The sequence below is a fragment of the Rhinoderma darwinii genome, assembly GCF_050947455.1.
Source record: "Rhinoderma darwinii isolate aRhiDar2 chromosome 5 unlocalized genomic scaffold, aRhiDar2.hap1 SUPER_5_unloc_14, whole genome shotgun sequence".
Classification (NCBI taxonomy): Eukaryota; Metazoa; Chordata; class Amphibia; order Anura; family Rhinodermatidae; genus Rhinoderma; species Rhinoderma darwinii.
Genome location: NW_027461770.1, coordinates 143,441 through 156,360, shown reverse-complemented (window position 1 = coordinate 156,360; position 12,920 = coordinate 143,441). Strand labels below are relative to the sequence as shown.

Below are 12,920 nucleotides of genomic sequence, written 5' to 3'. Positions count from 1 at the left end.
AGTCACTCAGTGTTGCCTGAGAGGGCAACACTGCAACAGCCGGCCGCCAGGCTGTCTTTTTTTTTGCACAGCTAGTTGCCTCCAGGAGGCCACAAGAGGGAGACAAGGGACTGCAAAATGGAAAATAGGCATCCACCAACTTTACAGACAACTTCTCCTTGCTCCTACAACCTCCATCCTTGCACAGTTTGTTATTCTTCTAGGTAACATAGTAACAAATCCAAATTGCTGCTCTCTTTGTAGGCAAGCAAGGCTTTGTTGCAACTGCAATTCTTACTTCTTCTTGAAATGTAGGGACGACAGTACATTCCATCACATCCATCTAGTGTACACAGGTAGGTCCATTGTGGCGGGCAGGCGAGCGGGCGGGCTGCTTTATTGGCTGTTTGCTGTTCCCCTACTCCACTCCACTATTTGACTGTTGTGCTGCATCAATCAATCAATCAATCAATCAATCAATCAATCAGTGGCTGGCTCAGGTGCAGCTCTTTAACTTACCTAAAAGGGAGGGCGGAGAGAAGACAAGGAAGGTGAATGAGGTGTTCCAATGTGAAATGCCGGAAACACAGAAACACAGACGACACACAACAAGAGGTGGCAATCTATTCATTAATTGCATTTAATCAATGAGCTCATTATCACTCATGCATTGTCCAACAGGTGTTGAAATAATGGGATTAAAAGGGGAGATCCCTTCAGAAAGACAGAAACAATAGCAAAGACAAAAAACACTTTTGGAATCTGCTTTTAGTCAACACATAAGGAAAGGGTGCACCGGTCCTGGAAATACTGCAATACCAGGTCAATGCGTGGAGTGGACAGAGCAAGCTCTATTTCCATCTCCCTGTTCTAAAAATCCATTTAATATATGGTCCCCAGATAGGGGACGTATCAGATATTAAACTGATAAGAACAGATACTACACTTGATCTTAGCCAAAAGGCCGAGAAGCGATAACCCGAACGGGCCGCGCGTTGCCCGAGCCTGCCCGATACTGCTGTTCAGCCCTTGCAGCGATTCAGCCTACTTCTAGGCAATTCCATGGGGCCCTGCAGGCTCACACACTCACAGCTACACGGGAGGTGAATAAAGGCCGGAGAGGAAGCCAGACAGGATTTGCTTCTTTTGCTTGCACCACAATGCAGTGCTGAAAGAGGAGGAATCTACATAAAAACGCCTTCCTGGCAACGCCCAAATGCCCTGCTGCCATGCAGATAAACACTGGCAGCGGCAGCAAGTGCATGCCCACAGCCACCCCTTGTTCCTTCACACCTTGTATCAGCTGTAATCCAGTCCAGTCCAGTGCTGCCTGCTGAGCAGCACTGACCAACAGGGCCGCCATCAGGAATTTCAGGGCCCCCTACAGCTAAATTTTTTGGGCCCCCCTACCGTGGCACCGCCTGTTAACGGTACTCCGTCCAGCACTATATCATGGTACCCAGGGCGGCCATCAGGGGGGGTATTAGGGGTACTGATGTGAGAGGCCCGGCCAAACCTAATTGAAAGGGGGGCCCGGCAAACTGCCGCGACTTGCCTTTGGTAGAAAAAAAACAGGCCCCTGCAATGGGGCCCGTTTTTTTCACCAAAAGAATGTCGTGAGCTGCGGGCCCCCCTTTCAATTAGGTTTGGCCGGGCCTCTCACATCAGTACCCATAATACCCCCCCTGATGGCGGCCCTGGGTAGCATGGGGGTCGTCATGGGGCCGTCAAACACCGCTGCCCGTGCGACCGATCGCGCGCACCCGCAAACTCCTGCGCATGGGCACCCGCGACCGCCTGGAACCGCGCACCGAATTTTGAGGCAGATATTGACCTGCCCACACTATCTTGCCGCGTTTTTTGCCCGCTGCGATTGAGGACAGCAGACAAAAAACGCAGGGAAAAATGCATTTTCTGCCTCCCATTGATTTCGATGGGAGGTCAGAGGCAGAACCGCGGCAAGAAAGGACGTGCTGCTTTTTCTTTTTTCCGCGACTGGCTCCCATTGATTTCAGATTAAATCAATGGGAGGCGGTTTTGGAAGTTTTTTGGTGCTGATTCTGACGCAGTGTCCGAGTCAATATCAAGGCCCAAAAAGTCTGTGAACTGGGCCTTATTGTTAGGGCTTATTCAGACGAACGTGTAATACGTCCGTGCAACGCGCGTGATTTTCACACGGACCTATGTTACTCTATGGGGCCGTGCAGACTGTCCGTGATTTTCACGCAGCGTATGTCCGCTGCGTAAAACTCACGACATGTCCTATATTTGTGCATTGTTCGCGCATCACGCACCCATTGAAGTCAATGGGTGCGTGAAAGTCACGCCCAGCACTTCCGCAACCGTATAAACTATGAATGAAAACAGAAAAGCACCACGTGCTACAAACATACAAACAGAGTGTCATAATGATGGCGTGAAAATCACGCAGCCGCGCATCATACGCTGCTGCCACACGGAGCTGTTATGGACCTTTTGCATGCGCAAAACGCCATGTTTTTGCGCGCGCAAATAGCACGCGCTCGTGTGAATCCGGCCTTAGGGTAGGAACACACTAGGCATGAACACTGCGGATTTTATGCAACACATTTTATTGTGGAAAATCCGCAGCGTATTACAGTCGCAGCAGAGTGGATGAGATATGAACAAATCTCATCCACACGCTGCAAAAATAATGGACCTGCCGTGTGGCTTTTGGCTTTTTAAGCCGCAGCATGTCAATGTATTCTGTGGGATCGCTGCTCCTCTGTTGTGGAAATGCTGCGGTTCTGCCGCAAAAATCACACATGAGAAAAAATAAAAAGGCACTTTTTTAAATTTATAAAAAAGTTTAGACTTGCCCCGGCCGTAGTCCTGGTGACGCGATCCTCTAGTCTTAGCGCAGCTCGGCCTCCTGTCATGACTTTTCATCCCATGTGACCGCTGCAGCGGTCACATGGTCTACAGCGTCATCCCAGGAGGCGGGGCTACGTTCAGAAGAGAGAGATGCGTCACCAGGACTACGGCCGGGGGAAGTCTAAACTTTTTTTTCCCTGCAGGATTCCCGCAGCGGACACGCCTCACGAAACCTGCACCACTACTTGGTGCGGTTTTGCTGGCGGAATTCCCTGCGGCTACCGGGGCGGATAAGCTGTGTAGTTTTACTCAGCATATCCGCCTAGTGTGTCCCTTATGATGTCGCTCCTGGAGCTGCTGCCGGTCTCTAAATAGGCAGTTGGTCCAGTAGAATTTGGAATTATTTTTTTTTGTGAACCAGCTTAAAAAAATACAAAACTTTTGTGTTAGGGCCTGTTCACATCACCGTTCGCTTCCGCTCCGGGGTTCCATCTGAGGTTTCCGTCGGGTGAACCCCGCAACGGAAAGTGAAAGTGACAGCACAGCTTCCGTCACAATTAGCGCAGTCGACTGCACTATTGATTCCGTCCGAAAACCAGCCGGAATGGTGACGAACGGAAACCATTAGCGATGTTTCCGTCACCATTGAGATCAATGGTGACTGAAACGGAAGCTGTGCTGTCACTTTCACTTTCCGTTGCGGTGTTCACCCGACAGAAACCTCAGATGGAACCCCGGAGCGGAAGCGAACGGTGATGTGAACAGGCCCTAACACAAAAGTTTTGTATTTTTTTAAGCTGGTTCACAAAAAAAAATAATTCCAAATTTTACTGGACCAACTGCCTATTTAGAGACCGGCAGCAGCTCCAGGAGCTGCGCTAAGAATAGAAGATCGCGTCACCAGGACTACGGCCGGGGTAAGTATAAACTTTTTTATCAATTTAAAAAAGTGCCTTTTTTTTTTCTCTTTTGTGATTTTTGCGGCAGAACCGCAGCATTTCCGCACCAGACGAGTGGCGATTCTGCAGCATAAATTGACATGCTGCGGCCTAAAAAGCCACACTGCAGGTCAATTTTTTTTGCAGCGTGTGGATGAGATTTGTTCATATCTCATCCACTCTGCTGCGACTGTGATACGCTGCGGATTTTCCACAATAAAATGTGTTGCATAAAATCCGCAGTGTTCATGCCTAGTGTGTTCCTACCCTAAGGCCGGATTTACACGAGCGTGTGATTTTTGCGTGCGCAAAAAACGTGGCGTTTTGCGCATGCAAAAGGTCCATAACAGCTCCGTGTGTCAGCAGCGTATGATGCGTGGCTGCGTGATTTTCGCGCAGCCGCCATCATTATGACACTCTGTTTGGATGTTTGTAGCACGTGGTGCTTTTCTGTTTTCATTCATAGTTTATACGGCTGCGGGAGTGCTTCCATGTGCTGGGCGTGACTTTCACGCACCCATTGACTTCAATGGGTGCGTGATGCGCGAACAATGCACAAATATCGGACATGTCGTGAGTTTTACGCAGCGGACACACGGACACACGCTGCGTGAAAATCACTGACAGTCTGCACGGCCCCATAGACTAACATAGGTCCGTGCGAGGCGCGTGAAAATCACACACGTTGCACGGACGTATTACACGTTCGTCTGAATAAGCCCTAACAATAAGGCCCAGTTCACAGAGTTTTTGGACCTTGATATTGACTCGGACACTGCGTCAGAATCAGCACCAAAAAACTTCCAAAACCGCCTCCCATTGATTTAATCTGAAATCAATGGGAGCCAGTCGCGGAAAAAAGAAAAAGCAGCACGTCCTTTCTTGCCGCGGTTCTGCCTCTGACCTCCCATCGAAATCAATGGGAGGCAGAAAATGCATTTTTCGCTGCCTTTTTTGTCTGCTGTCCTCAATCGCCGCGGGCAAAAAACGCAGCAAAAAACGCGGCAAGATAGTGTGGGCAGGTCAAAATCTGCCTCAAAATTCTTTAAGGAATTTTGAGGCAGATTTTTTTGCCCTGCAAAAATACTCTGTGTGAACAGGGCCATACATAAACAGCACTTTCAGACACTTTACTCACTGTGTCAGAAGAGCTGCTCCCTCTCCAGTCCTCGTCAGGCGATGTCTTCGGTCCAGATGTCGTCCTTCACCTCCAGGCTCCAGAAAATTGCGAGGATCGAAGAACTCCTGCCGTCGCGCAAGAACTGGACTCCTCCCCCTCTCCTTACGCAGCTACGCTCTGGAGGAGGAGAAGAAGGAGGAGGCGGAGGCGGAGTCGGACGAGGAGGCGCTGGACGAGGAGGCCGAGGAGGAGGACGAGGAGGCGGAGGAGGAGGACGAGGAGTCGGAGGCGGGCCAGCAGGTAATTAGACTGTGCGCCGCTGTTCTTCCCAGTTGATTGGTCGCTGTACTTTTGGTGTGTGCGCACCGCATCCCTCTCGGCGGCGGGCACGAGCGGGTTGCTTTCCAGCCTTCCCCAGGTCGTTCGCGCGTGAGCGCGCGTTTGCGGTAACGAGTGCGCCGGCGCGCGCTTGCGGTCGTTCGCGCGCGCGGTCGCGCGCGGTGTTTCGCGGCAGTGTTAGATGAGAGGGGGGCCCGCAGCTCACAGCGGTGTTTGATGAGAGGGGGGCCCGCAGCTCACGACATTGCTTTGGTGAAAAGAACAGGCCCCATTGCAGGGGCCTGTTTTTTTCTAACAAAGGCAAGTCGCGGCAGTTGCCGGGCCCACCTTTCAATTAAGTTTGGCCGGGCCCCCTACAGTAGTACCCCTAATACCCCCCTGATGGCGGCCCTGCGTGACCAACACTGCCTGGGCCCAGGCTTTTATCTCTGAGGCCCCATTATGATGTCAGAAAGCTGGCTCTGGAATCCTGAGGGCTCCACTATGACACGTGCAAAGTTCCGTCTGAACTTTATATAAGACGGTGAGGCTCAGTCAGTCACTCAGTGTTGCCTGAGAGGGCAACACTGCAACAGCCGGCCGCCAGGCTGTCTTTTTTTTGCACAGCTAGTTGCCTCCAGGAGGCCACAAGAGGGAGACAAGGGACTGCAAAATGGAAAATAGGCATCCACCAACTTTACAGACAACTTCTCCTTGCTCCTACAACCTCCATCCTTGCACAGTTTGTTATTCTTCTAGGTAACATAGTAACAAATCCAAATTGCTGCTCTCTTTGTAGGCAAGCAAGGCTTTGTTGCAACTGCAATTCTTACTTCTTCTTGAAATGTAGGGACGACAGTACATTCCATCACATCCATCTAGTGTACACAGGTAGGTCCATTGTGGCGGGCAGGCGAGCGGGCGGGCTGCTTTATTGGCTGTTTGCTGTTCCCCTACTCCACTCCACTATTTGACTGTTGTGCTGCATCAATCAATCAATCAATCAATCAATCAATCAATCAATCAATCAATCAATCAATCAGTGGCTGGCTCAGGTGCAGCTCTTTAACTTACCTAAAAGGGAGGGCGGAGAGAAGACAAGGAAGGTGAATGAGGTGTTCCAATGTGAAATGCCGGAAACACAGAAACACAGACGACACACAACAAGAGGTGGCAATCTATTCATTAATTGCATTTAATCAATGAGCTCATTATCACTCATGCATTGTCCAACAGGTGTTGAAATAATGGGATTAAAAGGGGAGATCCCTTCAGAAAGACAGAAACAATAGCAAATACAAAAAACACTTTTGGAATCTGCTTTTAGTCAACACATAAGGAAAGGGTGCACCGGTCCTGGAAATACTGCAATACCAGGTCAATGCGTGGAGTGGACAGAGCAAGCTCTATTTCCATCTCCCTGTTCTAAAAATCCATTTAATATATGGTCCCCAGATAGGGGACGTATCAGATATTAAACTGATAAGAACAGATACTACACTTGATCTTAGCCAAAAGGCCGAGAAGCGATAACCCGAACGGGCCGCGCGTTGCCCGAGCCTGCCCGATACTGCTGTTCAGCCCTTGCAGCGATTCAGCCTACTTCTAGGCAATTCCATGGGGCCCTGCAGGCTCACACACTCACAGCTACACGGGAGGTGAATAAAGGCCGGAGAGGAAGCCAGACAGGATTTGCTTCTTTTGCTTGCACCACAATGCAGTGCTGAAAGAGGAGGAATCTACATAAAAACGCCTTCCTGGCAACGCCCAAATGCCCTGCTGCCATGCAGATAAACACTGGCAGCGGCAGCAAGTGCATGCCCACAGCCACCCCTTGTTCCTTCACACCTTGTATCAGCTGTAATCCAGTCCAGTCCAGTGCTGCCTGCTGAGCAGCACTGACCAACACTGCCTGGGCCCAGGCTTTTATCTCTGAGGCCCCATTATGATGTCAGAAAGCTGGCTCTGGAATCCTGAGGGCTCCACTATGACACGTGCAAAGTTCTGTCTGAACTTTATATAAGACGGTGAGGCTCAGTCAGTCACTCAGTGTTGCCTGAGAGGGCAACACTGCAACAGCCGGCCGCCAGGCTGTCTTTTTTTTGCACAGCTAGTTGCCTCCAGGAGGCCACAAGAGGGAGACAAGGGACTGCAAAATGGAAAATAGGCATCCACCAACTTTACAGACAACTTCTCCTTGCTCCTACAACCTCCATCCTTGCACAGTTTGTTATTCTTCTAGGTAACATAGTAACAAATCCAAATTGCTGCTCTCTTTGTAGGCAAGCAAGGCTTTGTTGCAACTGCAATTCTTACTTCTTCTTGAAATGTAGGGACGACAGTACATTCCATCACATCCATCTAGTGTACACAGGTAGGTCCATTGTGGCGGGCAGGCGAGCGGGCGGGCTGCTTTATTGGCTGTTTGCTGTTCCCCTACTCCACTCCACTATTTGACTGTTGTGCTGCATCAATCAATCAATCAATCAATCAATCAATCAATCAATCAATCAGTGGCTGGCTCAGGTGCAGCTCTTTAACTTACCTAAAAGGGAGGGCGGAGAGAAGACAAGGAAGGTGAATGAGGTGTTCCAATGTGAAATGCCGGAAACACAGAAACACAGACGACACACAACAAGAGGTGGCAATCTATTCATTAATTGCATTTAATCAATGAGCTCATTATCACTCATGCATTGTCCAACAGGTGTTGAAATAATGGGATTAAAAGGGGAGATCCCTTCAGAAAGACAGAAACAATAGCAAAGACAAAAAACACTTTTGGAATCTGCTTTTAGTCAACACATAAGGAAAGGGTGCACCGGTCCTGGAAATACTGCAATACCAGGTCAATGCGTGGAGTGGACAGAGCAAGCTCTATTTCCATCTCCCTGTTCTAAAAATCCATTTAATATATGGTCCCCAGATAGGGGACGTATCAGATATTAAACTGATAAGAACAGATACTACACTTGATCTTAGCCAAAAGGCCGAGAAGCGATAACCCGAACGGGCCGCGCGTTGCCCGAGCCTGCCCGATACTGCTGTTCAGCCCTTGCAGCGATTCAGCCTACTTCTAGGCAATTCCATGGGGCCCTGCAGGCTCACACACTCACAGCTACACGGGAGGTGAATAAAGGCCGGAGAGGAAGCCAGACAGGATTTGCTTCTTTTGCTTGCACCACAATGCAGTGCTGAAAGAGGAGGAATCTACATAAAAACGCCTTCCTGGCAACGCCCAAATGCCCTGCTGCCATGCAGATAAACACTGGCAGCGGCAGCAAGTGCATGCCCACAACCACCCCTTGTTCCTTCACACCTTGTATCAGCTGTAATCCAGTCCAGTCCAGTGCTGCCTGCTGAGCAGCACTGACCAACACTGCCTGGGCCCAGGCTTTTATCTCTGAGGCCCCATTATGATGTCAGAAAGCTGGCTCTGGAATCCTGAGGGCTCCACTATGACACGTGCAAAGTTCCGTCTGAACTTTATATAAGACGGTGAGGCTCAGTCAGTCACTCAGTGTTGCCTGAGAGGGCAACACTGCAACAGCCGGCCGCCAGGCTGTCTTTTTTTTGCACAGCTAGTTGCCTCCAGGAGGCCACAAGAGGGAGACAAGGGACTGCAAAATGGAAAATAGGCATCCACCAACTTTACAGACAACTTCTCCTTGCTCCTACAACCTCCATCCTTGCACAGTTTGTTATTCTTCTAGGTAACATAGTAACAAATCCAAATTGCTGCTCTCTTTGTAGGCAAGCAAGGCTTTGTTGCAACTGCAATTCTTACTTCTTCTTGAAATGTAGGGACGACAGTACATTCCATCACATCCATCTAGTGTACACAGGTAGGTCCATTGTGGCGGGCAGGCGAGCGGGTGGGCTGCTTTATTGGCTGTTTGCTGTTCCCCTACTCCACTCCACTATTTGACTGTTGTGCTGCATCAATCAATCAATCAATCAATCAATCAATCAATCAATCAATCAGTGGCTGGCTCAGGTGCAGCTCTTTAACTTACCTAAAAGGGAGGGCGGAGAGAAGACAAGGAAGGTGAATGAGGTGTTCCAATGTGAAATGCCGGAAACACAGAAACACAGACGACACACAACAAGAGGTGGCAATCTATTCATTAATTGCATTTAATCAATGAGCTCATTATCACTCATGCATTGTCCAACAGGTGTTGAAATAATGGGATTAAAAGGGGAGATCCCTTCAGAAAGACAGAAACAATAGCAAAGACAAAAAACACTTTTGGAATCTGCTTTTAGTCAACACATAAGGAAAGGGTGCACCGGTCCTGGAAATACTGCAATACCAGGTCAATGCGTGGAGTGGACAGAGCAAGCTCTATTTCCATCTCCCTGTTCTAAAAATCCATTTAATATATGGTCCCCAGATAGGGGACGTATCAGATATTAAACTGATAAGAACAGATACTACACTTGATCTTAGCCAAAAGGCCGAGAAGCGATAACCCGAACGGGCCGCGCGTTGCCCGAGCCTGCCCGATACTGCTGTTCAGCCCTTGCAGCGATTCAGCCTACTTCTAGGCAATTCCATGGGGCCCTGCAGGCTCACACACTCACAGCTACACGGGAGGTGAATAAAGGCCGGAGAGGAAGCCAGACAGGATTTGCTTCTTTTGCTTGCACCACAATGCAGTGCTGAAAGAGGAGGAATCTACATAAAAACGCCTTCCTGGCAACGCCCAAATGCCCTGCTGCCATGCAGATAAACACTGGCAGCGGCAGCAAGTGCATGCCCACAGCCACCCCTTGTTCCTTCACACCTTGTATCAGCTGTAATCCAGTCCAGTCCAGTGCTGCCTGCTGAGCAGCACTGACCAACACTGCCTGGGCCCAGGCTTTTATCTCTGAGGCCCCATTATGATGTCAGAAAGCTGGCTCTGGAATCCTGAGGGCTCCACTATGACACGTGCAAAGTTCCGTCTGAACTTTATATAAGACGGTGAGGCTCAGTCAGTCACTCAGTGTTGCCTGAGAGGGCAACACTGCAACAGCCGGCCGCCAGGCTGTCTTTTTTTTGCACAGCTAGTTGCCTCCAGGAGGCCACAAGAGGGAGACAAGGGACTGCAAAATGGAAAATAGGCATCCACCAACTTTACAGACAACTTCTCCTTGCTCCTACAACCTCCATCCTTGCACAGTTTGTTATTCTTCTAGGTAACATAGTAACAAATCCAAATTGCTGCTCTCTTTGTAGGCAAGCAAGGCTTTGTTGCAACTGCAATTCTTACTTCTTCTTGAAATGTAGGGACGACAGTACATTCCATCACATCCATCTAGTGTACACAGGTAGGTCCATTGTGGCGGGCAGGCGAGCGGGCGGGCTGCTTTATTGGCTGTTTGCTGTTCCCCTACTCCACTCCACTATTTGACTGTTGTGCTGCATCAATCAATCAATCAATCAATCAATCAATCAATCAATCAATCAATCAATCAATCAGTGGCTGGCTCAGGTGCAGCTCTTTAACTTACCTAAAAGGGAGGGCGGAGAGAAGACAAGGAAGGTGAATGAGGTGTTCCAATGTGAAATGCCGGAAACACAGAAACACAGACGACACACAACAAGAGGTGGCAATCTATTCATTAATTGCATTTAATCAATGAGCTCATTATCACTCATGCATTGTCCAACAGGTGTTGAAATAATGGGATTAAAAGGGGAGATCCCTTCAGAAAGACAGAAACAATAGCAAAGACAAAAAACACTTTTGGAATCTGCTTTTAGTCAACACATAAGGAAAGGGTGCACCGGTCCTGGAAATACTGCAATACCAGGTCAATGCGTGGAGTGGACAGAGCAAGCTCTATTTCCATCTCCCTGTTCTAAAAATCCATTTAATATATGGTCCCCAGATAGGGGACGTATCAGATATTAAACTGATAAGAACAGATACTACACTTGATCTTAGCCAAAAGGCCGAGAAGCGATAACCCGAACGGGCCGCGCGTTGCCCGAGCCTGCCCGATACTGCTGTTCAGCCCTTGCAGCGATTCAGCCTACTTCTAGGCAATTCCATGGGGCCCTGCAGGCTCACACACTCACAGCTACACGGGAGGTGAATAAAGGCCGGAGAGGAAGCCAGACAGGATTTGCTTCTTTTGCTTGCACCACAATGCAGTGCTGAAAGAGGAGGAATCTACATAAAAACGCCTTCCTGGCAACGCCCAAATGCCCTGCTGCCATGCAGATAAACACTGGCAGCGGCAGCAAGTGCATGCCCACAGCCACCCCTTGTTCCTTCACACCTTGTATCAGCTGTAATCCAGTCCAGTCCAGTGCTGCCTGCTGAGCAGCACTGACCAACACTGCCTGGGCCCAGGCTTTTATCTCTGAGGCCCCATTATGATGTCAGAAAGCTGGCTCTGGAATCCTGAGGGCTCCACTATGACACGTGCAAAGTTCCGTCTGAACTTTATATAAGACGGTGAGGCTCAGTCAGTCACTCAGTGTTGCCTGAGAGGGCAACACTGCAACAGCCGGCCGCCAGGCTGTCTTTTTTTTGCACAGCTAGTTGCCTCCAGGAGGCCACAAGAGGGAGACAAGGGACTGCAAAATGGAAAATAGGCATCCACCAACTTTACAGACAACTTCTCCTTGCTCCTACAACCTCCATCCTTGCACAGTTTGTTATTCTTCTAGGTAACATAGTAACAAATCCAAATTGCTGCTCTCTTTGTAGGCAAGCAAGGCTTTGTTGCAACTGCAATTCTTACTTCTTCTTGAAATGTAGGGACGACAGTACATTCCATCACATCCATCTAGTGTACACAGGTAGGTCCATTGTGGCGGGCAGGCGAGCGGGCGGGCTGCTTTATTGGCTGTTTGCTGTTCCCCTACTCCACTCCACTATTTGACTGTTGTGCTGCATCAATCAATCAATCAATCAATCAATCAATCAATCAATCAGTGGCTGGCTCAGGTGCAGCTCTTTAACTTACCTAAAAGGGAGGGCGGAGAGAAGACAAGGAAGGTGAATGAGGTGTTCCAATGTGAAATGCCGGAAACACAGAAACACAGACGACACACAACAAGAGGTGGCAATCTATTCATTAATTGCATTTAATCAATGAGCTCATTATCACTCATGCATTGTCCAACAGGTGTTGAAATAATGGGATTAAAAGGGGAGATCCCTTCAGAAAGACAGAAACAATAGCAAAGACAAAAAACACTTTTGGAATCTGCTTTTAGTCAACACATAAGGAAAGGGTGCACCGGTCCTGGAAATACTGCAATACCAGGTCAATGCGTGGAGTGGACAGAGCAAGCTCTATTTCCATCTCCCTGTTCTAAAAATCCATTTAATATATGGTCCCCAGATAGGGGACGTATCAGATATTAAACTGATAAGAACAGATACTACACTTGATCTTAGCCAAAAGGCCGAGAAGCGATAACCCGAACGGGCCGCGCGTTGCCCGAGCCTGCCCGATACTGCTGTTCAGCCCTTGCAGCGATTCAGCCTACTTCTAGGCAATTCCATGGGGCCCTGCAGGCTCACACACTCACAGCTACACGGGAGGTGAATAAAGGCCGGAGAGGAAGCCAGACAGGATTTGCTTCTTTTGCTTGCACCACAATGCAGTGCTGAAAGAGGAGGAATCTACATAAAAACGCCTTCCTGGCAACGCCCAAATGCCCTGCTGCCATGCAGATAAACACTGGCAGCGGCAGCAAGTGCATGCCCACAGCCACCCCTTGT

General features: G+C 49.2%; 6 non-coding genes across 6 annotated transcripts; all 6 read right to left on the bottom strand.

Moving 5' to 3' along the window:
- Positions 1 to 764: 764 nt before the first annotated feature.
- LOC142685427 (U2 spliceosomal RNA) lies at positions 765 to 955 on the bottom strand. The gene has a single exon (XR_012854909.1). It is a non-coding gene; the product is annotated as a U2 spliceosomal RNA (small nuclear RNA).
- Positions 956 to 6,530: 5,575 nt separating this feature from the next.
- On the bottom strand, positions 6,531 to 6,721 carry LOC142685426 (U2 spliceosomal RNA). The gene has a single exon (XR_012854908.1). It is a non-coding gene; the product is annotated as a U2 spliceosomal RNA (small nuclear RNA).
- Positions 6,722 to 8,001: 1,280 nt separating this feature from the next.
- LOC142685425 (U2 spliceosomal RNA) lies at positions 8,002 to 8,192 on the bottom strand. Its single transcript, XR_012854907.1, has one exon. It is a non-coding gene; the product is annotated as a U2 spliceosomal RNA (small nuclear RNA).
- Positions 8,193 to 9,472: 1,280 nt separating this feature from the next.
- On the bottom strand, positions 9,473 to 9,663 carry LOC142685424 (U2 spliceosomal RNA). The gene has a single exon (XR_012854906.1). It is a non-coding gene; the product is annotated as a U2 spliceosomal RNA (small nuclear RNA).
- Positions 9,664 to 10,955: 1,292 nt separating this feature from the next.
- Positions 10,956 to 11,146, bottom strand: LOC142685423 (U2 spliceosomal RNA). The gene has a single exon (XR_012854905.1). It is a non-coding gene; the product is annotated as a U2 spliceosomal RNA (small nuclear RNA).
- A 1,276-nt stretch (positions 11,147 to 12,422) lies between these two features.
- LOC142685422 (U2 spliceosomal RNA) lies at positions 12,423 to 12,613 on the bottom strand. The gene has a single exon (XR_012854904.1). It is a non-coding gene; the product is annotated as a U2 spliceosomal RNA (small nuclear RNA).
- Between the last annotated feature and the right edge of the window lie 307 nt (positions 12,614 to 12,920).